The 25804-nt window shown below is 44.4% G+C and overlaps 1 protein-coding gene across 3 annotated transcripts in view; it reads right to left on the reverse strand.

The window, feature by feature from the left end:
- GLI2 (GLI family zinc finger 2) overlaps positions 1 to 22477 on the reverse strand; it is a 197891-nt gene extending 175414 nt beyond the window's left edge. For 2 of the 3 annotated variants that reach the window (XM_086751119.1, XM_086751117.1), the window contains exon 1: positions 22378 to 22477. The gene's annotated coding sequence lies outside the window, so the exon portion shown is untranslated. The remainder of the gene's footprint in view (positions 1 to 22377) is intronic. The other variant, XM_086751118.1, reaches the window with a different exon arrangement.
- Between the last annotated feature and the right edge of the window lie 3327 nt (positions 22478 to 25804).

Genomic DNA, 25804 nt, shown 5'->3' on the forward strand with positions numbered 1-25804 from the left:
ACGCCATGAAGCGGTGGTCCAATTCCCAGGACTGGGAGCCAAGGGTCCCCCATTCTCAGACACTATTATCAGGTATCCTGATACCCGCAACTGTCCATCTGTGATCCAGCTTCTCAACACATGCATCTGGCATATAATGCTCAGGCATTTTTTTAAAGCACTTTGAGAGGTATGGGTGGAAAGTGGGTATTGATAGGCAGAGCAAACAGCCCTTAGTTATCACAACCTTCAGTCACTACTGATCTGGATTTGCTGTGAAATGAAAATGCAACAAAGGAAAAGCTTCCACCACCTATGGCTGGTGCTACCTCTTCCATTTATTTAAACAAATGCACAAAGTAAATGAATTAATTATGTACCTCCAAGGATGAGCTAGTTCATCTATAGCCTATGGCTGCTAACAATAAATAAAATACTAACTTTTTCCCAGGAAAAAAAAATTATATGAGCTTATTTTGCAGTTATTTTCCTTGGCAAACAGAGCACAAAAGTGACTGAGAGCCATGTTAGCAACCAGAAAAACAGAAAGCAACAATGAGCTGTAACAAGTCAGAGCACTTCCTACTTTAACAGGTAAATAAAATAAACTTCTGTTGACAAAATGCACCTTATGTCAGAATAACTCTTCCATTGCTTATTTATTTTTTTTTTAAACCCCAAGCTTGGCCTCCAAGGGATCTTGCGGAGAGGTATCTTATTTATATATAAACAGAAATAGGTACTGTTAGTATATGCTGTGAGTTTAGAAAGCCTAAATCCACTCTTGCGGAGTACTTAAACTCAAAATCAGAGGTAGCACACAGTTTTTACACAGAGTTACAAGGACACTGAACATCAGCAGCACTTGGAGTCCTAAAGCCATTAGTTGAATCCAGGAAATTTCTCCTGTTGAAAGTTTACATCTATGCAGATCAAACTAAAGGGCTTTCTTTGAAAGTTGGAAGATATTTCACCCAAAAGCTAAATGAACATTATAAACATTTACTCTCAGGGGCCCTCAGTGCTGGCTGAGGAGCAGGAAATAAAGGCAGGACACTAACATGGGAATAATAGAGGTTAAAAGCCCAGGAAAAGACACAAGGCAGCAGAGAAACTGCACAACCCTTCAGTGCAATTAGATAAAACCTCTCCAACTTTTAAATGCTGCTAAAGAAAATTAGTAGTGTATTTTGAGTTAAAATGATCTGATTCCATAGCGTAGCTTTCATGCACACACATTTATGTGTTTTCCCATAGGGCAGAAGAAAGGTGTGTTCCTTGCACTCAGGCTGCCTCTCTCAATTTGGGCTTCCCTTCACATCCTGCCAGAAGCTGGGTTTGGGTGCTGGTCTGTCCCTTTGAGGAACAGTCAGTGAAACATTTCTTTCACAGTAGACAGAAAGCAGGAAAACACATCTGAAACCCTTTTGCAGTTGCTATGGGGAAACATAAGAAGATAAACTACTGCTTTATTAATCAAACATCCACAAAGGTCCAATACCCTTAGCAAATCAATCCTTTCACTGCACCAGCTGGCTCAAGATTTTTCATTGCCCTCAACAGATAAGGAAGGAGAGCAACTTTTTTTTTTTTTTCTTATACAGATAAAAGTACACTTACTGCACGTTGTAGTCTGATATGCTGCGCAGGTTGGCTCTTGCAAGCTGGGCCTCTGGGAGCTGAACTTCTGCAGCTCCTACTGGGACTTCATGGCTCCCATCCATCTCCCTGGCCCTTCAGCTGCAGATTATCAACCCAGACCAACAAGATGGAGATACTCCAAATGCTCCAGGTCATAATCTAACCCTGCTGTGAAGGATTAGCTCTAAAATATCAGCCTGGGAACTGAGTGGTACAGACACACCTGCAAAGGGGGTGGAGGAAGGAGAGGAAGCTGCAGGCACACGTCAACATTTTGCAACGATGCTCCAAGACCTCCATCACAAAAGGAAGTGCCCTGGACTGCTATGGTGACCCTCAAATTTGCTGCAGTTTATTCTGAGGTGCCCTTTCAAACAAGCTCTTGTTCATGACCACCAAACACTTCCGTCAGTATGCTCCAGGCCATGGCTTCACTAATGGGGTTCAGAGGAGTTTGCAACCGCGGTTAAAAGAAACCTGACCAAGTTTGCCCCATCCTCTTTGTGAGGAGTGTGTGGCTGGAAAGTCTGTCTTGTAAATAGGTGGTCTACTAAAAGAGATGCAAAAGTATGATGAATCAAACTCCAGGAAAAAACAAAAACAAACCACCACAACACAACTGTGTCTCCGGCAAATGCTATTAGTGACCCCCAGCTGCATAATTAAAATTCCTTTTTTAAAGTAGATTCAGAAGTAAGGTAGGGAGAATAATTGATACTCCTGCACAGTAGTGAAACCAAACAATTTTTAAAAAATAATTCTGGAGTCATACTGACATAAGTGATTTATTTCTGCCGAATGGAAACCACTTAGATTAAGGTGGCAAATTTGAGGTAGCTTAGTGGTTATGCTACTCTCCTGAGACGAGGGGGCCTGAGCACACATCCACCCTTGATCGGGATATGAAAAGTGGTTCAAAGCAAAGCTCTCCCATCCAGAAATGTGCTGTCACCACAGCCCTCAGTGACGGGAAGGGCTGTAATGAAGACACAATTGTTTTGACATTTCCCCACACACAAAATTCCCTATTTAGGTATTCACCAAATTAATCCAGTTCTGAGGAGACCAAAACTGCATTTTTCAGCAAAGAAAATATTCATCCCCATCCAGATCAGAATGAAACCCTTCAGCAGTTCTTTCTTCCCACAGGCCGAAAGAGGATAAAATTCAGAAATTTCCCTGAAGCATGCAGACACAGACCTCTTCAGGGACAGCACGAGCAATACAAAACACATTTAAGAACAATTATAAAAGACACTTTTCAGCTCTTGTCTCATTTATGCTCCCAGCATGCCAATGCTTTAAAGTTTTCTGTCTTCCCTCTCTTCAGCAGAATAGCTGAGTTGCCAGCGTATGCTAAGTGCTACAGCTGCATTTGTTTCTCTAATTACATGAATCTGCCATCTTCCCCATGCAGAAGATAAACTACCATTTTAGTTGAGATGCTCTAACTTGATTTACACGGCTAGTTTACTTAATTTTCTAATTTAGCCCTTCAAGATAAGGAGAAGCAAAACGCATTCAAGAGAGTCACTCTTAAGCATAAAGAGTGGAGAAATGAACCTTTCCTCAGTTACTGTGGAGGACATTTTAAAATGACAGACAATGCAGTGTGTTCTGCCAGTAGGAAAGTGATCCTTTGACCTTAGTTTGCATTTCAAGTGAAGTGAAAAGCAGGAGAAGAAATGGGAGTTTCTAAAGAAAAAGTTAAGGTACAGTATTGTAGATCTGTAAAGGACCATAGACCATGTGCATCAATGGGATCTTGTTTGTTCTCATTTCTTTGAAGCAAAGTGGGAGATTTCTTGGTTTTTGCACAGAGCTGCAGTGTAACTTTGATGTCTATTCCAGAGACCATAACTGAACTAACCCCCAAATGGTAATACTACAACACCCAGACAGGGAGAAGTGCAGGAGCTAAAAGGGGGTCCCGATCAAAGAGGGGACACTACCGACCTGGACGAGCTTTCCATGCCAGCAGGGCCGTCTGGGCTGAGCCGCGGCTCAAGGGGCTGCTCAGGCCTGTGCCCTCTACTACGTCACACCCAGACACGGTGCGTGTGTTAAGGGGACTGCAGTTTTGGTGTACAGTTTGCATGCCTCCACACAAATACATAAAAACCAAAAGGCACGATTTGAAACTGTCCATAATAAAGATTCTGAAAAACTCTGGCTTCTTAATAAACAGGGTTGTGCCCTAAGTAGTGAGCAATAGGACTACTGCTGGAAGAGCATCCCATGGCCTAATACATCACACTGTCAAAAAGCTTCTCCCATTATTCAACTGAAATTTGCCTTCTCTTAAATTTCATCCCATTACTTCTAGTTACACCCCATTGTACCACTCTAAATAATTCTTCATAGCCTTGGTGTTTACACCCTTCAGATACTTGTAGATTTATATCTCAACCACCCCATTTGTCATCCTTTAGCCAAGTTATCCATATTCAGCTCTTTCAGTCTTCTCTCATAAGTCAATCCCTCAAGCTCTCTTGTTACTTTTTTTTTCCTCCTGAACTCTCTCCAATTTGTCAATCTCTGTTGTAACGGAGTGAAGCAGACATGAATGCATTACGCTTCCTGCGGCTACCAGTGCTATGTCCTCAGTCCTAGCTGCCTCCTCACTGCAGGACAAGCACCCAAACCTTCTTTGGGTCTTTTTAGGTTACCAAAAGCAGCAAATTTGCAGCCTCTTCATACTCAGCCATTGATTCCTGACGACTCTGATATCCCAGTAGATGCCTCTTCCTAGATGTCTACTTCTCTGTTTTTTCCCCCAGGTAGTCTAGGTGGTTTGTTTTTTTTTTTACCTGAATCTCATTTTGAAGTGCTGTGCTGCTGCTTGTGTGCTCTCTACAAGTAACCTGGTAACTTTACCGAATGCCAAGTCTGCCTGCCACGCTGCTCCCAGCCTCAAGGGTTTATCCCTCCAGCCAGGAGGCCATGCTGGAGCACTCCCTCACCATCATTTCCACTTGCCTACCAGCTGCCGTTACAGAGCATTTCTACACACCACCTCTTCCACCAGACTTTCATCCCACCAGGAAAGGGAAGACCACACCGTGCACAAGCCTTGCAGCAGGACAAAGGCCCTGGAGAGCAACCCTGGGCTGCAGAGCTTGGCACCAGGACAGGCACTGAATCTGCCTCCAGGGACAAGGGCAGACCCCTCGGAGGGAGGTGAGTGAGGTCACAGATGACTTTAAACAGAAGAGCTGCCCGCCAGCTTTCCCAGCTAGCACACACTCCTGGCTACTGCTGGTCTACCTAGGAGGAGACTGTGGCCACCAAGTGCTTTCCAGACCATAGTCTGATCTATCTGCACACCCCCGCTTTGAGAGGGTGGGTGTAAATCCTCTGTAAATCTTTGATTCAGACTCTCAGCAGATGGGCACTCACTCATACATTCACTCTGTCTCATATTAACACTGTGTCTTCACCATATGATTTTTGAAGAGAAACGGTATTTTGCATACCTATTAAAAATAGTGTTGTTTTTTTTTTTTTTCTAATTTTAACCTCTGTTCATCATCTAAAATAATCAAGTTACAGTGCTGTAGACAACCGCCTAACAGGAACTTACACACGCTCTACTATAAGCATGAGTGATACATTTTGCTGTTTAGATTACATACACACTCACATTATTATATTGCCCAGCTTTGGAGAGACAACAACAGAGCAAAAGTCTTTGAAAACTATGTCAGATGCTTAGGTATGGGATGCATTCAAGGCCAGGTGGGACCGATCAGCTCCAGCTCAAGGCATCTCACCCCGCAGCAGAAAGTACAGTGGGGAAGGACAAAAGCTGACCCCTCAGGGAACTGCTAAAAAAAGCATCCAAAAACACACAGCAAGCTCTGGCAAGAAGTTTGCATTTGCCATCAGTTAAATTAACAGCAAAGGAATCCCCAGGAGGGAGGAAATTTGGACTCTGTCCAACATGCAAGTGTGCTGCGTGAGGAGCTGCGAGGGGGGGAAAAGAGCCACACACAAGCAGTGTGGATTCAGAGGAAGCCAACACACGCACCTCCAGCAGCCCTGAACCCTTACACAGGGCAGCAGCTTGGAGCTTGGCTGGATTTGACTATGCCGACGGGTATCAGGAGGGAAGTTTAGTGTGGGCAACCTCAAATAGAATTGCCGCGGTCAGTCATCAGTTTGCCATGAGCCGTCTTCAGAAAACAAAGGCTTTTATATGTTAAAAAAAACCAAGTTATCTTAAAGTGTCTCAAGAGCTTATGAAAATTGAAGTAATCTAAAATCTCACAGTTGGCAATATAACTAATGTAACACTGAGAACAGTTCCCTTCCTATCTTAAGCACTGGAGTTGCTATCAATTCCTACACAACCTGCGGGTCACGCTGACTTTCAGAAGACTCGAATGCCCAGTCAGCATCTGTTTAGCTTATGACAGAAAGCGTAGCTGTTCTAATGTTCCATGATGGCCTGAAGAGTTATGATGTATTCTGGATTAAGTCCTTCTAAAACACTTAAACAGATGGGTTTTTTTCCCCACAAAACTCATTACTAAGTTAAGAAGTAATTCAGTCATGTAAATTTAACTTAAGCTGGTAAATCTAACAACATCTTTCTAAAAGCAATAAAACGTTCAGACCTTAATCCTTTTAATTCACTGTTTATCCCCTTGGCACCTAGACTATTTTTATTCTAGTCACTTTTGCCGTAATAAAAAGTTAATAAAAAGAATGCAAGTTGTCCGACAGGTTGCAGAACTAATGAAGACTGGTTTCCTACAGGTTTGGTGTCTTACATCCCTTTTTTCCAGCAGTATTTACGTCAGCTGACAGGAGGTTATCTGGGAACCTGTCTTTTCGGGTGTCCTTCATGTCCCATAACTCCATGTGAGCCAAGAGGCAGGACATGCCGTGGCTGGCTGTGAGCTACATGTGCTTCTGCAGTAGCTCGCAAGTCTGGCAGAGCAGAGAGCTGCTAATTTAATGTTCCAGCCTTCTCCTCTTCAGGGTGCTCGCTCTTCCGTTGAAAATCAACAAATTTAAGGCAAAGATCTCCCTTAAAAAATAGACTGTAAAGGGTCTACGAACTTCCCGCATAATAATGCAATAGTTCTTCCACCTAAGATAATCCATACAGCCATCAATATCAACCAGCGCCATAACACGTGTGTCCCACAAAAGCCCTGGAAGTTAAGGTGATCTTTGCAGATCACAGGAAGGGCTCTCTCAGATAAGAAAAGGGCAGGGAAAGCACTGCTTTATGAGAAGCCCCACAGGAAACAACCAAACTTACAACCACCTCTTTCATAAATCAAGATGATCAGGTTCAGGCAGCTTCTCATGTGCCCCCATGACAACTTTACAAAGGAAAGGTGTCATTGCAACGTGAGTCCCAAATCAGGTGGACATTTCTCCTTTATGGTGATTACCTTGAGCAGCCCCTGCTTACTTGCACGCAGACAAGGCATGCTGTCTGCAGGTACATGTGCTGCAGGACACATGTACCACTTGTTGTCAACGGGGGCCTGTGGGGTAAGCGTCCGTTCTGCTCTAGCCCAAGCTCTGGATGGTTCCAAGGCTTAGCTCCATGTCTAGCACATTAGCACAAACAGGTCACAGGGGTCCTCATGAGAGGGAAACGACAACATGTGAGGCTAGAAGAAAGCCCTCCCGGTCACACTTGATCTCACAAAGCAGACATCACTCATAAGCTTTGGTTATGAACCCGTGTTATAAAGAGTAGCCATGCTCCTTCAATGACAGTGCTAGAGCTGCAATGTTCACCAGTATTTCCAAGCAACTAAGTTAGGCTACCCTCTTGCATATGCCTGTCAGGTGAAAACACTTGATGACCCATTCTTCTGCCTCTAAAAAGATGTAAGTTACTGGTTCAGGATACTTCACACCTTTGGTGTTGCAGACATGCTCCAAAGGCCCTACACAACACCCTCACCCACGGCAGCCCAGGGACAAGAGGGCAACCTGCAGCATTGCCTCTCAGCGTCTCTTGAGGGAGCAGAGATGTTTGGGAAATTGCACCTCTGGGTGCAGCCAGCACTATTAATGGCTCCAGAGCGCTCCAGACCATCCTGTGAGATGCTAAAGGTGGGTTAACGGCAGCTGCACTGACTCCTCATCCAACTCTGCTGCCAGATGTAGGTAACCACAAGTTTTCTGCTCCCACTCCTCCTCTTAAACCTTTCTCTCTGAGGACTTCAGGTACGTGGGAATTGTACCTTCCACCTTCCTCTGCAAGCTCCCTGGAGGGAGGAAAGCTGCATTTCGATGGCAGCAGACAGGAATCTTTTTCTTGAGATCCCCTCAAATTACTGATAAAGGCAACCAGTGCCACCTGACTGCACAGTTAGAAAATCGTACCCTGACAGAGGCTAAAATGCTTCCTTAGATACATCTCTTATTCCTGAGGACAAAAACTGGCCTAACTCAAGATATGACCCAAATTCTCCCCTGCCTTGTCTCAGTAAGCAGCACTAGCCTAAGATCAAGCTGTGTTAGAACCTTGCTGCAATCAACATAACTCTGTTCTGAACAGAAAAAAAAAAAAAATAAATCACTTAAAAATTAACAATTTTTTTTTTTTTTATGAGTAGACACATCATTACACTTCTTTTTCATGGTTTTCTGTCACCTTTTTACCTCAATACAGGCAGTCTCCAACCTCGCTGGAGCCCCATCTGCCCCCTGTTCTCCAGCAGTCTCCCCTGTGGTACCCTCGGTGCCAGGCAGGACGTGGCACTTTCTCTCCCTTAAGCCAATGGGCCCAGCACAGACACTTGGTATGTCCCAGCAGTGTTTCTGACACCACAACACAGCTGGTCGCTGTCTCCAGTTTGAGCACTGCACATCCCCGGTAAGCAGGAGGAACTGATGAGGAAGGAGCTCCCTGTCACAGTGGAGCTTGTTGGACAGATCCATCAGAGACACGTCCTGGGGGAAACCCTGCGCTTGCATGGGATGGTGCCAGCCTTTTTTCTGAACACTGTCAACCTCAGGATTCAAGCATCACATTCATAATTACACCTAGATGTGAAACACAATCTTTCCATTATTGTCTGGTTTTCATAGAAAACCAATAAATCATTCATTTCTACTGGAGAGAAGTCTAAGTCCCACACCAAAGACACAGGCTAGGATCCAGTCTCTCAACACGGATTCAAATCTAATCTTTTGAGTAGAATAAATACGCAGACCCATCTAGTCCCCAGTACGGCCATTATGGTTGCAAATTAGGACATCAGTTGGCACACCCAGCACCTAAGGTTCCAGGGTGGTGGGAGCATCACCTACAATTACAACGTACGGCTGGATGCAGGCGCTTGCATAAATCCCACTCATGGCAGTGTTTAAAAAGAAAAAATAGAAGGAATACAAAAGAAATATGATGAATTTTCAGCAGAGGTCTGGAATGTACCTATGGCTAGCACATGTAGGTACACACATACGATGCCTCATACTGGCTGTTTTGGTCTTCCCAGCCCCTCACCATCTCTCCTTTGTTTTACTATAACTCCCCAACAGTTTCTTGCCTAGCAGAGATATGATCTGCAGTCCTGTCCCCTGACCAACTCGAAGCCTCTTTTCTGTGGAAACACAAGCAGTAGGCTTTTCCAAGCCACACGGTTTTTTTGGTGCGTTGAACTTAATAAAGATGTTGAGAGAAAGCACTGTCTGCCTTCTGCCCCCGCCGAAGTCAGGAGCAGACCTCCTGCAGAAGGCAGCCCCAGGGAGCGGCTCTAATGCAAAGCAGCCTTCACCACCCATGGCAGCCGCAATGCTGGGCTGCTTCTTCTACCACGTTCACCCTGACACCGCAGATCAGGAGGAGCGGCATCCTGCTGCCACACTGCCAGAGTGACACCCAGATACCCAATGGGTGGCCGGGCTCTGACCTCCCATCTGAAGGTAATCTAGCCATCAGTGGGAAAGCCCGGCATCTCTGTAGGCTGGGGGGACGGGCAAAGGAGGGGTTCAAAGAACATTTTAGAGGCAAATCCCCTGGAAGCCACTCTCCCCGTGGGAGGCACCCAAGAGATCTGAATTAATTTGCCTGTTTGCTTTCAGTTTACTTCTTGCGACCTCACAGTAAACCGCTTAACCTTGTAGGCAATAAAGCGAGATGCCAGTGTTTTCAGCTCATACTATTCACACTATGCTCTAATCTAGTTTGCATGTCCGGTCCTGTCATTAGCTGGAGGAAACATTAATCCAAGACAGTAGAAAAGGAGTAAAAAAAATGTTTCTGGAAACGCAATGATTCTAACAGCAAACATTTGTTATCTAGACCCACAGCCGAGTTAAACTGAAACATATTATATTCCATGAAAAAAAAAAAGTTTTAACCATATGTTTAGTAATTTGATCCTAACACACAACATAAACTGCAATATCAGTGTCAAAAGTGCCTGATTTAAAGCACAAGAGGCAGAGTTACATGAAGTCAAGTTAAAATCACTTCTGCAAGTTTGCGGGCAGAGACCTTGGCATGGAGGGACAGGTACAGGGAGACATCCTGGGGACTGCGCAGGAGGCGAGGAAGAGGAAAGTTTATTGCATTAAAAGTTTTTCTGTGAGACTGGCTAGAGAGAAGATGATATAGCTGGGGGGGACAACTGAGACAGCTAAAGAATAACACATGGTATGCTTTCAAAACATACAGCAACATGTGACATTTGTCTGCAAGTCTGGCGCTGAGGAGCCTGTGGTCTGGCAGCAGTAAGAATTTCTGCTTTTTATTTCTTAAATCATTGCAAGCATTTGAACTAAACCCCCCACCTAATAGTCTGAAGGGAAGAACATAAAATCAGATTTAACGTATCGTGCTCTCAGTCAGCCATTGTTCTCAGCGGATTTTTATCCTCCAACTCAATTCCCACATCATTAAAGTGATGCTGTCTCTTTAAAACGCAACGTGGTGCCGTGCCAAAGCCTGCAATAAGAATCACTGGCACCAAAACAGTCAAAGCACAGAGCTTAATTCTCCACTTAATAGGACAATTAAAGAAGAGTATTTGGATACAGCAGCCTGCAAGTACCAACACAGAGCACTGATGTCTCCAAAGGCATGTTGATCTGAAGGCTTTATCAGAAAGCATCTGTCACCACCAGATGCCATCAACACCTGAGAAAAGTGGCAAATCAAGTGGGTTCGTGTGCCTGTGGTACACACGGAGGTTTGCACTCCCCAAGTCCCTATTTATGAGCATTTGAGAGGGTGCATGATGAAGTGACCTGATGCAAAAATGAATGTTCACTAAAATAAAGTAAAATATATGTACACAGCTGCCTTTGCTAAAAAAAAAAAAAAAAAGAATATCTTGTGGAAATAAATTACGGTGGAATTAAGAGTGCTGTATATCAGGTATCTTCACTACCATAGCATAGGAAGGCTGTTTCTAAACACTGTGCTTTGACGGATGCCTTAATGTACACGGATGAGTTGAGGTATATGGATGAACACAGACACCAATGATTGCTCATATGGAGTTTCTTGACGATATCTGCCTTTAAGTTTCCAATCAAATAATTCTCAGAAGTCGTCTCCTAGCGGGCTTCATCCTGCAGAGCTGAATCAAAGATAGAGAAAAAGATAACGGCAGCAATATAAGAACTAATTAGTCATTTGATTAGCCTGTGAGAAGACAGGGTGCTGCAGTTCTGTGACCTAAAAATGCCACTGATGACCTTAAAAGTCCATCTCAAGGGTGTTCGGAAATCTGTAACCTCCAGGGAGAAACAGGTGATGCCTAAACTCCTTTAGCTCACATGAGATGTTGAAACACCATAGATGGTGAGAGGAGGAGAGGTGTGACACTGAAGCAATCAGCCAGCAAAAGCACCTGCAGCACCACACTTTCTTTGAACTGCTGCACCAACAGCTCCAGTCCAGCCAGGAGGTTCACGGGGATGCGTGATTTAGTACACCCAGAAGGCATGCTGCTTTGCGTGCGAGAAGCATGTACCTCATCCTAGCAACCACACATAGCAAAAGAAAAAAAAAAAACAAAACAAAACAAAAAGCCAGCTGCCCCACCTTCATTACAGGAGGACTAACATCCATCCAGTCCCAGAGTGGGAGCCACTCAGCCACACTGTGCCAGGAGGATAGTGGCCAAGGAAAGGAGGGAAAAGCCACCGTGCGGTTGCCTTCTTCATCTGCAGCAGATGGTCCTTCACTGCACTGTGAAGATCTGCTCCTGGTAAACCCCATGAACGTTTATGGGTTATTCCACATGCAGCTACAGGAAGAACTGAGGTGAAGCAGGTCCCCTTAGGCTGCAAAGCTGCATCTTCAACAGCAAAGGACAAAGACACCAGAACGACTGGGGCTGGAGTCTCAAGTTGTTTTGTGCCTGCTTCCTTCAGCCTGACAGCCGGAACACATCATCATCTGGCTGCACCCAACGCACTAAAAATTTCCTAATCTGAGGTGGTGCCTTCCCCGCAAACCATCAGGCGGTGCGGAGGTGCCCAAGGAGATCTGAAGTGGACCGGCCCAGAACAGGTGGCAAAGAGCAACACTGGGTCACTAGCAGCAAGTTCCCCCACCAAGAAAGCCCTGGTCATCTCCTACCTTCAACAGTTTTGATGGCGTCTGGCACTTGGGTATCTCCACCTCTATCCTGAGAGGAGATTAAAGGAAATGAATGCCTTGGCAAAGATCCCCTTTACCATCTGCACCATTGGAAATGCCCTCTGGAAAGCAAAGGAGGAGGATCCCTCACCTTGCATGCTCCTGGGAGAATGGTGCAACCGCCAGCGGCTGCCAGCGCTGCCCCGTTTCATCCCCGTCCCCTTAACGCAGATCCAGATCTGCCTTCCGCCACCCACCTCCCCCCATGCGATTTGTCCCAGAGGGATGAACTCATCTGTAGCACCAGTGAATTTGTCAGAATAAGTTCAATATATAGTTTAAATTTTAGCAAGCCCTGCCAGAGGCCTTGGAGTAAAATGAAGAAGTAAGAACATTTTATTGAATAGAAAATAGAGATGAAAATTGCTGCAGCATGGTCAGTCGTTAGATGCAGGCTCTGCTGAGACAATGCAACTCCAATATAGAATCATAGAATCATAGAATGGTAGGGTTGGAAGGGACCTTCAAAGGTCATCTAGTCCAACCCCCCTGCAAGGAGCAGGGACATCCCTGACTAGGTCAGGTTGCTCAGAGCCTCATCCAGCCTGGCCTTGAACGCTTCCAGAGATGGGGCCTCCACCACCTTTCTGGGCAACCTGTTCCAGTGTTCTATAACTCGCATCGTAAAAAATTTTTTCCTAATTTCTAATCTAAATCTACCCCCCTCTATTTTAAAACCATTACCTCTCGTCCTATCGCAACAGGCCCTACTGAACAGCCTTTCCCCATCTTTCTTGTAGGCCCCCTTGAGGTACTGGAAGACCGCTATCAGGTCTCCCCGGAGCCTCCTCTTCTCCAGGCTGAACAGCCCCAACTCTCTCAGCCTGTCCTCATAAGAGAGGTGCTCCAGCCCTTTTATCATCTTTGTGGCCCTCCTCTGGGCATTCTCCAACTGGTCCATGTCCTTCTTGTGTTGGGGGCTCCAGAACTGGACACAGTACTCCAGGTGGGGTCTCACCAGGGCAGAGTAGAGGGGGAGAATCACCTCCCTCGACCTGCTGGCCACGCTTCTCTTGATGCAGCCCAGGATGCGGTTGGCCTTCTGGGCCACAAGGCCGCATTGCCTGCTCATGTTAAGCTTCTCATCCACCAGCACTCCCACTATGTGTGATAGTTTCCCACCCTTTACTTAAAAAAAAAAAAAAGCTGGGAAAAGACCCCAACCACATACACAATAAATCAAAGGCAAAATTAGCCATGGACATGGTTCAGTAAAAGATGCACCATGCTCAACTTTATACTCTCCTACAGTTCGGAGAAGGGAAGAACGAAGTTAGGAATACCGTTACTGCAGTTTACAAAGGAATTTAAGATTTCTAAATTTGACTTATTGTGAACTGAAACAAACCCCTGAAATGCTGAAGTTCTCCACAAAAGGAATTTTAAAACAATCACTTGGAGCCTACTGGAAAATCAATTGTATTGCTACCGTATTTCCTACAATGGAATTATGTTTTAAAATTCTAAATAGAAACTTTTTTCAACACAACACCTGCATTTCATTGTGAAAAAAAAAAAAAAAAGGAAAAAAAAATTTTGAATAGTCACAAAAATCCCCTCATCTCTTTTTCTTCTGCAACTTTTTGATAAAACTGACCTGATTTTACAAGAGGTTTTAGTGTTGGTGACGCCAGATATTGGAATATGACTCCATCAAGGAGCCCTAGTCAGGAAATACCAAAGCTGTGGTTGCCAAAGCAACATAATTAACTTGACCACGGTACATACACTGTGCACCACTTCCCAAATGGCCCTTTAACACCCAACTAAATCTGTGGCTTGAACAGCACATCGGAATGAATTTCTCCTCTGAGTTCTTCAAGAACACACACAGCAAATGAAGTAGTTGTCAAAATTACTAAAAGCCAAGTGCCACTCTGCTCCCTAGCCAATGGTCCCCTGGGCATGAAGAGGTCAAGGACCAATTCTTGAGCCTAGTCCCAAGACTAATAGCTGTTGCAATCATGGAAACACACAGTCCTGTTGCATGGAGCAAACACATTTTCTAAAGCTTCACTTTCAATTTATCCACGTTAGCAAATTTAAGAGGTTTGGTTCTTTTGTGGCATAATCAGTAAAATTCTTAGTACCTGGGCAGGGAGGCCCAGACGTTGATGTTAAACCTTGACCCTGGGGCCACAAACTTCAAAACCTGAACGTGCTGTCACTAACTCAACGTGCACAATGTATCAAAAATAAGCTCCTGTCCATTCATTTGGAGGCGGGGGGGGGGGGAGAAGGAACGAACAGAAAAAAAATTGAGTGATGGGCTTTCAACCTGTCATCAGACCAGAATGACCTCAATTTTTTGAGAAATAAAGTCAAAATCTATTCTTATCTTCACAGATTCAAGATGTATTTATGTGTCAAACTTTCTCCCCCTTGTCCTTAGCCTTTGGGAAGCACACTAAAAACGATATCAAAGCCTGAAAACCCTGCGATCACATTCACGTTCACCTTTGACCCAGGACACCTATAGTTCTCACCAGCTCCGTGGCTTGTCCTCACCACACAGTGAAGACGGCAGGCTCGGGAGCAGCTCACGAGCTGTTCAGGATGAAATAAAGACCATTTTACATAGCAAAACCGCGCTGCTCTGCTTGGTTTTTAAAGGCCAAAAAACTTTACTTTGGCAGTTATCAGCTTCTTTATATCCTTAAAGGATGTTTTACCAGCATCTTCCTCTCTTTGCACGCAAATATTTGATTATTCTCTTTGAAATGTCTCTGTAACATCTACAGGAATAAGTTGCCGAATGCAAACACTGATTGATTCTTTCTTAGCTATCAAATGTGCTTACACAGCAACTACATACAGCAAATGCACACAAATCTCACATTTCACGTTTAAAAATATGAACATGCTGTAGTTTTTTTTTTACTCAAACATAATGAATGAGCTTAAATATTAGAACTTGAAATTATTAAGTAAATCATGGCACCTGTAAAGCTTCTATTTGCATAACATTAATTCATGATGGCATGTAAAACAAATTCATCACTCTCACTATATTGTAGTCTGATTTATGTTGGAATTGGAAAAAATAAAAATCATGAACACAAAATTATGTTGACAAGATGTACGTGCTCTTCGAAGCCCAAGATTTTTTTTTTTTTCCCGAAGCATCAAAACAACTAAATTATGGGAAAGAGGGCTGGGAGAAGGCATCTTTAAAAATGAATAACACACTAGCGTCACACATACACACTCTCCAGTTATTAATGTCAAGCACGGTGAAGATACTCTAGAAAATCATTACCATTCATAGCTACTAACAACCATTAAATTTCAATCAATTCAACTTAACACAAGTGTACTTCAGCAGCCCTTACAGTTCCTTGTAGCGGTGGCTCGGAAAGTCCTGTCTGACTTATTGCATTGTCCACCGCACAAAGAGGCATTGCTGAGGATTGCTCTGAAAAGGAGCTATCCTGATGCTCTTTTATCACCGTCGCAATCGACGGACCTTGCTTTTAGAGAAGGCGCGATAAAAGGGGCTCTAACAGGGCTCCACAGGTCAGTATGGAGGGGAGCAACATTCTGATTTTAGCTAGGGACACCACTTTCCATCTGAAAAAAAAAAAAAAAAAAATTGGTGGGACGTTTTCAGGCGTTGCTCAAAGAATTTTGGTAACTGAATCAAACTGCTTAAAGCAGTACTAGACAACTTCCAGGTGATCCACTTCCTCTAAGAGAATATAATCACTAAATACACAGGACATTTAAAGAAAAAAAAGGATTTAACTTCCAGAGGCTGGATATTTAGCACTCCCAGTGATGAACATAAACCACAGAGCTGCAATATTGCAGCATCTCCTGCTCATCTGAATTGCATTTGCAGCACTGGAAGTTTTTCCCTCTGCTCCTGCAGGAATAAAGCTGTGCAGATGCCCGTCCCTTGAAGATCCTGGGGGAACCAGCTGGATCCCAGCAGGAGCTGCTTGGCACCTCATGGCAGGGATGAGGGACTGTGACCGGAGGGTGCTCTTCACCCAGGGGCTGGACCCACACCGGCTTCCGCTGCGCAGCAGAGCATCCCAGAGAAGGCACATTCCTCTGGAAAGGTTTCATTAGTTTCATTTGAATGAATTATCTACGGTAAAATCCCATGTTTCACAGGGGATAGAAGACTTTTTTTTTTATTAATATGTTTTTTTAAAAAAAAAAAGCAAGAGCTCAGATTTTTCCCAAGAGGGTTCATTCTGCTGGGCACAAAGTCCTTTCTGTAGATTTTGAGGCAATTTAAGATTGCAGGTGTGTATTCCTACAGAACAGAGGCACTCAGTGCACAGAAAAACAGATGCAGTCACAGATGTGGCGTCGCTGTTGCTGAAATTACGAGCTCAAGTATGGATGCCCTTTTGTGGCTTTTAGCTCATCCGTTAAAAGTATCGGCATTGATGGTACTACCTATGATGAGAGTATTTGCGACTATTTAACAGAACTCTACGGTTTTCCTCCCCCTGGGATTTACACCTTAGAGTTTAACACAGAGTAGCAGTGAAGTTCTTTGGAATCAAGAAACACCCAAGAAATCTCTCAGGTAGATATATGCTCCATTTTAACTCATTTCCCTACACTTACAAGCGGCACTAAATGAAATGAAATTAATGTTAAAAAGGGCCTTTATTGAAAAATCTTCCAGTGACAGGATCAGAAAGTTCCAGAGTTCGAGCAAATCGTTCCATGGAAAATGTTAGCAAAGCTTAATCATACTGGAAGCCACATTTAATTACAGCTTTTTAAGTCCATCTGGGAAAAAAAGAAGAGACTTAAGTGTGTCACCTGAGATGATCTAGATACTGAAACTATTTGTAAGTTAACAAAAGCATTTGCATCACAAAGCGCTCTGGGGCAGCACCATGGCAAAGCAGATGTGTAATGAGCAAGGATCATAGCACCAAAACAATCAGGATTGTAAATAACTACTGCTAATCTGCAATCATTTAAATTTGGGTTTAATTGCTAGGCAGCCAATACATTTCATTCTTCAAGAGGTAAATGCTCTGCGGAATACACACTGGAAGGTATTTAGCGGCAGAAGCAACGCAGTCAAGAAGCTGAGTGTCAGGAGGGCAGAGGAGAGGAGCCAAGCAGCAGGGCTGGATCTGCTATGAGATCCCAACATTAAACAAACTTTTCCCTGGAAGAGAATTGCTAACCCAGCCGTCCCCACTGTACCTACTGTAAGTGCCGCAGGACCGATGCGCGTGGGAGGCAGCGGCTACAGAACCAAATTCAATCTAGTGCTAATGAGTAAAAAGTTCCTTTTCTTTCTCTGTTGTTTTTGGTTCATTAAATTTTCCACAGATTTGCAGAGAAGAAAACGTGATCAATAAACCTTGACAAAAGTGAATATGTGAAAAAGGCGAGAGAAAGGCACAGGAAGATAAAAGTGATATCCCCATCACAGATTTCAGAGGCAGATGACCAGAGCTTTGGGCTGCTGAATAATCTGAATAGACCATCATTTCTTTACAGCCTTTTACTTTCTTTTCCCTGACTGTTGGAACTCTTCATTCAATACAATAGTAAATGCACTAAAACTTTTTTTCTTATGCTAATGGTCGAAATCGGGCGCTCACAGTTAAAACACACTTCCCACCAACTTGTTTTCTTAAAAAAAAAAAAAATAACCTATTCAAGTTAAACTAAAATGTCAAAGACAGCTTAAGGCTTACTCTCGCCATTCCTCAAAATTAATGGTTTTCTCCCCAGCAGATACAAAAAGAAAAGACTTGAATAAGGATAAAGCTGCTAAACTCTTTTCATATGAAAAAGAACACTTAGAAAGTAAAAAGAAACGCATCCAGTACAAAGATCCCAGTACCTACAGTTCTGATTTGTATTGTTCTGATTGTATTGCTTCCTCTTGGAATATTTATAATTGCAGAAGGGTGACAGCCAATTGCAAATAATTGTGAAACGAGGAGAAAAGATTCCCCAGTAACTACTGTCTTTGGGCAACCATGCCCACGCCAGTAGCAGGAAGGTTTCCAACGTTACCACGGGGTCCCGGAGGAGCCTGTTCTCAAAGGTTTTCTCATTTGGGTGTTCACTTCCAGGCATCGAGGCCTCTTTCCAGTGATACTGAGTACTCACAAATCCCAGGCAATTTCTACAGCTCTAAACTTCTGAATGACAGGACAACAACTTTCCTGTTCCCTTCGGGCAGCGCATTTCAGGTTTTGCCTACTTGGTTTTGTCTTGTTTACAAGAAGTTAAAGGGTATGGGCTGTGGTTTTACAGTAGGGAGCATGAATGAAGAAAAGTTCTGTGGCCTCTCCTGAACTATAATGCATCTAACAGGTACTCACTTCCATCTGGGACTGGCCTGCAGAAAATCAGACCTGATTACCTAGTGTTTCCATTCCAGTCACTTGTTCACAAGGGAAACCTGCAATTTTGCCTCTTCAACGATCACGATTACCACACAAGATCCACTTCTTATTACTTGCCAGTGAATTTCTAGATAATGCACATATGTGGGATCTGCTGAACACATGGATGAAGAATTGTACGTGTTACGTGCATATAGACATAAGTGTGTGTATGTATACAGAGGGTCGCACAGGCACACACGTGTTATTTACCTCCTTACACAATGCCTTCTCGCTGTCTTTCATACTAAGATTAATTCTTTGCTATTATTTTATTTAGTGTTGCTTTAATTAATTCCCTAATACCTCCTGTTGTTTTGGTTTTCTCTAAAAGGGCCCTGGGAACAGAGCTGAAGCAAACCCTAAATACCACTTAATGCTTTGTGGCAAGTTGTCCAAGTGTGCAACTGTTTAAAATATTTACCCAGGTATAGAAGGGGGTTGTGCAGCTCTTGAACAATGCCCTGGAAGCTTTCCCATCAGTAAAAAAGCAGACAAAAAGCAGAGACTGCTTAACCTCAGTGCCTCAGCAGCAAGTGAGAAGTGCAAATATCGCATTTCTATAAAGCCCTGGAAGCTTCATAGAAATGGAGTGGCAACTAATTAGTTTGATGCTATAGTCACATCTAATGTTCCTAAGTAGCTTCTTTGAAAAAACTCGCTGCCTTGAAATCCTTGGCCGGATTATTAAGTGGAGGCTTTGTGATGGAGCAATAGATAGGTGTTTGCTGCACAAATACATACAGATTTTGCTGACTGCTTACTGAATCCACTGCCTCCGCTAATCTGCACTGGAAACTTCACTATGAGCAGAGCACTTCTCAGAGTACCAAAGCATGAACTGTCTGTGTACCTTTCGGACTACAGGGCAAACAACTGGCTTACAGTAGGCCACCAAAACCGGGGGGGGGGGGGGGGGGTGTGTTGGGGTGAACCAAGTGTCCTGTGCAGTTACAAGCAGAGGATGAGGACAATGCTCTTGATATTAGGTCAGATGCTCTACCATATCCTGAAACAAACAAAAAAAAAGATGGGGCCAGAGGACTGGAAAACTCATTAGAAAAAAGTCAAACTCTCTCAATAGAAGTATCAAGATAAACATATTTTGGAGTTATATAGTGCTGTATAACTTCCCCTATGCAGCTGATCACACAACCACAGCTTCCATACAAATGTGTCACCGAAAAGGAAGATGTAGTATAAACCTTTGAGGTCATTAGAATTGCAGAAACCATAGTAAAAAAAATGGTCCTTTGCCATAAAAGTTCAAACTGGATTGCAAAACAATGCCAAAAATCCCAGTCATTATATATATATGCCCCAAAAACACTGTCTTTTCTAAATGTGACTTCAGTGTGACATTAGGGAATGCAGGCTGCTGTGTATTGGATATCCGAGGTCAATTCCTGGGGCCTTTTTATACAAGTATAAACTGGAGTAACTTCAATGCAATTATGCTAGATTTATACTGGCATATGCATCTCGTTCAAATTCTTCTATGGCTCTAATTCTTCTCTAAATGAATGATCTAACACAAACAGTATTTGTCCATCTGTATACATCCCCTTTGACACAATGAAAAAAAAAGACATTGAAAGGAAGTTGGAAACGGTTCTCGAGAGCTGTTTTTCTTTGAAGAACAGCAGTTGCATTTCTGGGCACTTCAAAGTCACATACTTTAAGCAATAACAACATTCAGGATCAAGTGAATCTTACCTCACCTTGCTTTAAAGATTAGTTCTTTCACAAACACACACCAGTGGCTTGGATATACACACACCCCTAGACTAACAGTTCATCTTCAGTGGATCAGGCACTTCTCAGTGCTACAGATAAGTCATGTTTTCAATCAAATGACAAATCTCCAAGAGTTGTTTACAGTGGAAACGCCATAATGAATTTCATGCACTTCTTAAAAGTTATCCATTTTGCAATGACTTTCAATATGACATTTTTATTGCAATTCAAAGTTTGACAGGTGTCAACATTTCCTGAAGTTCCAGCCAAAATACAAATTACCATATCCATCCATCAGAAAACTTGAACCAAACGAATGCACCAACGGTAGTTGCTGTGCGCAGCAATTACCATGCATTTCAAACATCCCAGGAGCATAAAGAATTATTTAGTGGGATCCTCTTTTCCAGGTGCATGTAGTTTCTCTTCCAGTGAAGTTAAGTGAATTAGGTTTAGGATTAAGAAAACCCAAACATTTTTTTTTTTTTTAAAGCAAGGTAGCTAGAACAAACAGATCAAATCAGCAAGTCTTAAAACAAATCAGTCTATTCCACTTCTGTATATTTTGAATTTCATGGCTTATTTACTTTACTTTTTTGGCATCGACTCCACCGTGTATGCCAATACAATATTTGTTTAAATTATGTTTTACGCAGCATGCTAGTCGAACGTTTACTTTCAAATTCTTGTCCATCCCAAGAGCCTCGGTTGCAAAAAAAAAAAAAAAATTTTTAAGTGAAGGGGATTGGCAGGGGGTGGACAAAGTTTTACAATCCCTTTATCTCTGGCTGTAAAAATATAAACACGATATGCCAATAAAATGCTAATTCCTATCGGCACAAAGGCGGGCACACAGCTTTCCAGCCCCCGGAGCTATACGAAATACGCGGGAATCTCTGGGAAGGCGCAAGTTCCGCCGGCTCGGCCCGCCGTGACCCCCGCCCCTGGACATTTGCCCACTGGCACGCGTGTAGCGGGAGCCCTGCACCGGCCTCAGCTCACCCGGGAGCGCTGGTCCCGGACACGCGTGGGGAGGAGACGAGGAGGGGGGCACGGCTCTGAGTGCACCGCGCATCCCACCGCCCCTGCAACCAAGGGGCTGCTCCCTCCGCGGGAAGGTTTGAAGCCCAGGCTACAGGTTAGCAAAGAAAAATTGTGGTTTTTTAAATATATATATATATATTAAAAAAAAAAAATCCCGCAGCCCTTGGAAAAGCCGGCAGCAGGAACACTGCTAAACCATCCGAAGCCCCGCGCTGGAAAAGTCAGGTTTCCCAGGAAATGATGGCAATCACTTGAGGCAGAAAAGGCATCTGGATGAGCCCGTCTCCCTCCCCGCCTCCCCGATTGTTTTAGAGCCACCGAGTCCGGGGGAAAAACTCTCAACTCCTTAAGTCCTTAATAGGATTGGAGTCCGGGTCTCTCCGAGCCTCTCCTCATCACACAGGGATCAAGTTGCAGCAGGGAATTTTTTAAATTCCTCAGCAAATATACTTGTCGAAAGATTGCCCCTCCTGGAGGGGGGGCGGCGGGGGGTGACACGGAGGCGGGCGGGGGGGGCAACTTTAAATTAATAAATAAATAAATGAAGGCAAACTCGCAGCTGGCTATGGGGAAACCGGCTTGTCCTCCGGGATTCGGGGCTGGGACTGTCACCGCAGCCCACGGGAAAAACAATGGCCGTGGAGGCACAGCCCAAAGCCCGGTCCCGAGGAAGGGGCGGGGGGGCACATACCGGGCACACGCGCACGCACACCCACCCCCCCCCCACAACGCCGCACCCGCCTCCCTCACCTGCGTGGGGGGGGACACGGGACGGGACACCCCCTCCCCCGCCCCGAGGCACCCACTGCGAGGGGACCCCCGCACAAAATCTCTACCCCCCTCCTCATCCCAACCCCGGCGCAGGGCAGCTTCGACAAAAGCGGGAGAGAAAAAAAAAAAGAGAAAAAAAAAAAAGAAAAAAAAATAAAAAGCACAATGAAAAGACACAATAAGCATCAACTTTACCCAAAAAGCGGAGCAGCAAGTTTTCAGCAGGCGAGCGGTTGCTGCGGAGCGGAGCTGCTCCTCCGGACCCCCATCATAAACTTGGGGGAGGGGGGCGTGGGAGGGACTTTCCCTCCGTCCTTCCCTTTTGTGCCTCTCCCCCACCGCGCTCCGCTCCCGGGCAAAAGCCGCTGCGAATCCCGGCGGCGGCGCGGCCCTCGCCCCGGCTGCTGCCGCGGAGCAGCTCCGCGGGGGCGGGAGGAAGGGCGGAACAAGGATAGGGATGGGGATAGGGAGGGCCGGGGGCACTTCGGAGGGGTGCGGGACTCCGCGGCTGCGGGGCGGTTCCTGCTGCCCATCAGCCCGGGCCGGTGGCGGGACACGGCGCACACACACATGCACATACTTTATATATATGAATATATACGTATACACAGACACATACATACACACAGGCTGAAGTTGAGCAGCCCGCAAGGAAGACGCTGGCGCGCTTTCAAGCCCCGACACAAGAGGAAAACCGGCTGCAGGGTCTGTTTTCTCTTCCCCCCTACCCCGCCTTTAACAACAGAAAAAAAAAAAAAAATGAAATCAAAACCTTCCTATCCTTTCAGCGCGGGACCGCTCCGGCTCCTTTTTCTCCTCCCCCCATCCTCTTTCACCCCGGGTCACCCCTCGGCCAACCGCATCACTTTGGGTGCGGAGCTTTGGGAGCGGCACCCCCCCAATCCCCCGCTCAGCTGGAAGGCATTTGCAACAAAACCACAGAAATCCCCATACTTGGGAGAAAGTAGCCCCCCTCCTCCTGCAAACAACAAAAGTTTGGCCTGTGCAGATTCGCCCGCGCAGAGGCTGGGATGGAGCTGGGGGGTGGTTTCCCTCCAACTTCGGTGTGTTGGGTTTTTTGTTTTGTTTTGTTGGGTTTTTTTCCCCACCCCATGGAGTTTGCGCTATTTTTCAAGCCCACTCCCCGCCGGGGCTGGAAGCAGCAGGGCCCCGCGCAGCATCTCCGCGGCCGCGGCCAGTCCGGCCCGGGAGCCGGCACACGGCTCCGCGGAAGCATCTTCGCTGGGAGACGCGTTTGCTAGAGATTGTTCCCTAAAGGCGGTAACTGACCCCACGACAGCACGATAACCTATGTAAATCCTCGTATTTTGGGACCGAGACTGGGAGAAGATGAAAAAAATCTCCAAAAAGTGTCCTGCTCCCACCCCGAGTACCTTCTCTTGTGCACCGATTTCGTGCATTAACAGTAATGGCAAGGAGGCATGCAGCAAGTTTAAGTTGGACTTTGGCCAGACTGGGCTTGTTACTTGATTTGTTGTGATTTCCTGGGCTATGGAATCGATCAAAAGTTTAAAACACAACAGGATGCTGCTGGGGAGGACTTATCGCACCATACCCCACAAACTCACCGTATCATCAGGGTACCGGGCTCTGGCAGGATTATGGGCAGAGCCATGGCAACCACACACCACATCAGCCCCCAGCTTCACTTTCTCTCGCTTGGGCAGGTGTTAATGTTTGCCAGCAGATTTGCCCAGGTCTGAGCAAGTAGAAAATGAGCTTTCTGCCACTCCATGCACCCCCAAATCCTGTTTATTCCATTCAGATAGCTTGGGGAGGACGGTGAGGCAGCAGGTTATGTTGCCAACCACCAACACGGTAGCTTTTTTTTTTTTTTTTTTTTTTTTTTGGGGTCAAAGACTAGCACTAGCATGCATCCACTATCTCATCCAAAGAAATTCCCTCCTCTCTCCATGGCACCCTGCAGTCCCTGCTGGCGCAGCGGTGGAACCTTACCCCATGCAGGTGGGTCATTTTGTGCTGAGAGGATTTTCGTTGCACCTACTACTGAAGAGCACTGCACAATGAAGAGAGGGGCTTTGGTTACTACAAGTAGGAGCAAACCAAGACTTTGATCTCCAGAAAACAAAGCCCACTTGTATTCCCAGGTTACTTTACTGGGGAAAGATGACCTGGCAGCTTGGGAGGTGGGTTAGAATAAGAGGGGTTTGGATGGACCACAAAGAGAAGCTAGAAAAAATTAACATTAGATATGTGCTAAATTCTTGCTGCATAGTTACAAACACATGTACATCCAGACTGTTGGCCAAGAGCATTTTTAGAATCAAACCAAGGAAGAATTAAAGGATTAATTCAGAGCAATTATATAGTTAAGAAGGACAGTTTTCCTTCTAAAATTCATACATGTCAATCTTTTAGAAAATAGCGATTTTTAAGCCTGAATGCAAACTCCTCCTTTTTGTCAGAAGGATGATGGCTGGTGGTTTTTTTTTTTTTTTTGAGAACTTTGAGTTGGCTTTTACATTATCTGACTGCTGTAGCTCATCCATCCTTCCCTCTCCTGCTCTGCTCATTGAACTGCCCTCTCTTAATCTTCCATAGGTGTCTGAGATTAAATAGAGGACAGAATGACTGACATTTGGTATACATAAAAGAATAAAAATATGAACAAGGGGTCAAAGTGCAGCTCTTCCCTCTGGTCTTCCCTCCTGTTCTTGTACAACTTGATGGAAATGAAACCAAGTAGGGATATAAAGATATATGGTGATGTACAGTTACTATACCTTGCTGTAGCACGAGTGTGTGGATATAGAGGATATATTTTTAAAATGTTCTGGACTAAGGGAAGATGGTTTTTTAATAACAATTTTTTTTTAAAAAAAAAAAGCTCTCACAATGACAAAAGATTGACATACTGCCAGGTCCAGGATTGCTAATCTGGGATCTGTCCCACTTCTGTTAAGTCAATGGAATGGATCCGATTAACCACGAAGGGAGTCAGACTAGCCTAAAAAGGCACAAATGTGGCTTTTAAAATGTTTCATATAGTTCTGAAAAAGGTTTGTAATTTTTTATTAAAGAAGATATTTAAAGAAAATTGTTGAAAAACCCATGGGAGATGCTCCATTCTGTTCTGTTCATGTCTACAGGATTTATTTCTATAAATCTTCATAGATCCTTATGATAAATTAAAAGGCCCATTTGAGTATTCCAAAGGATACTCATGGGTAGAAGCTACCAGAAAAAAAAAATCATATTTAAATATACTTCTTTTTTAGAATAAAAAAATATAATTACATATGGAACGATCACTAGGAAGATAGAGGCCTAAAAGCATGTGTTACGCGACTCCTATCTTTGCGTTGTCTGGTTTAAGTCCAAGTGGGAAGAAGTACATGATCAGTTCTGCCCTGAATTAAACAGCTGTGCCACCTCTGGGGTCAATGAAGTTGCACCAAGCCTGAATGCACCTCTTATCTGTAGAATATAATTAATCACAGTGATATTTAGTAAATTAGCAATGTCATGTGCAATGCTAGCTCTGAATTTGCTAGGAGAAAGAAAAAGTTTTTTTCACACAATTCATTCCCTTCTTTTTTTTTTTTAAGGTAGCCCTGTTACCTGGGGGAAACTGTAACTG

Source organism: Chlamydotis macqueenii, chromosome 6 (genome assembly GCF_036417535.1).
Source record: "Chlamydotis macqueenii isolate bChlMac1 chromosome 6, bChlMac1.mat, whole genome shotgun sequence".
In the NCBI taxonomy this organism is placed as follows: domain Eukaryota; kingdom Metazoa; phylum Chordata; class Aves; order Otidiformes; family Otididae; genus Chlamydotis; species Chlamydotis macqueenii.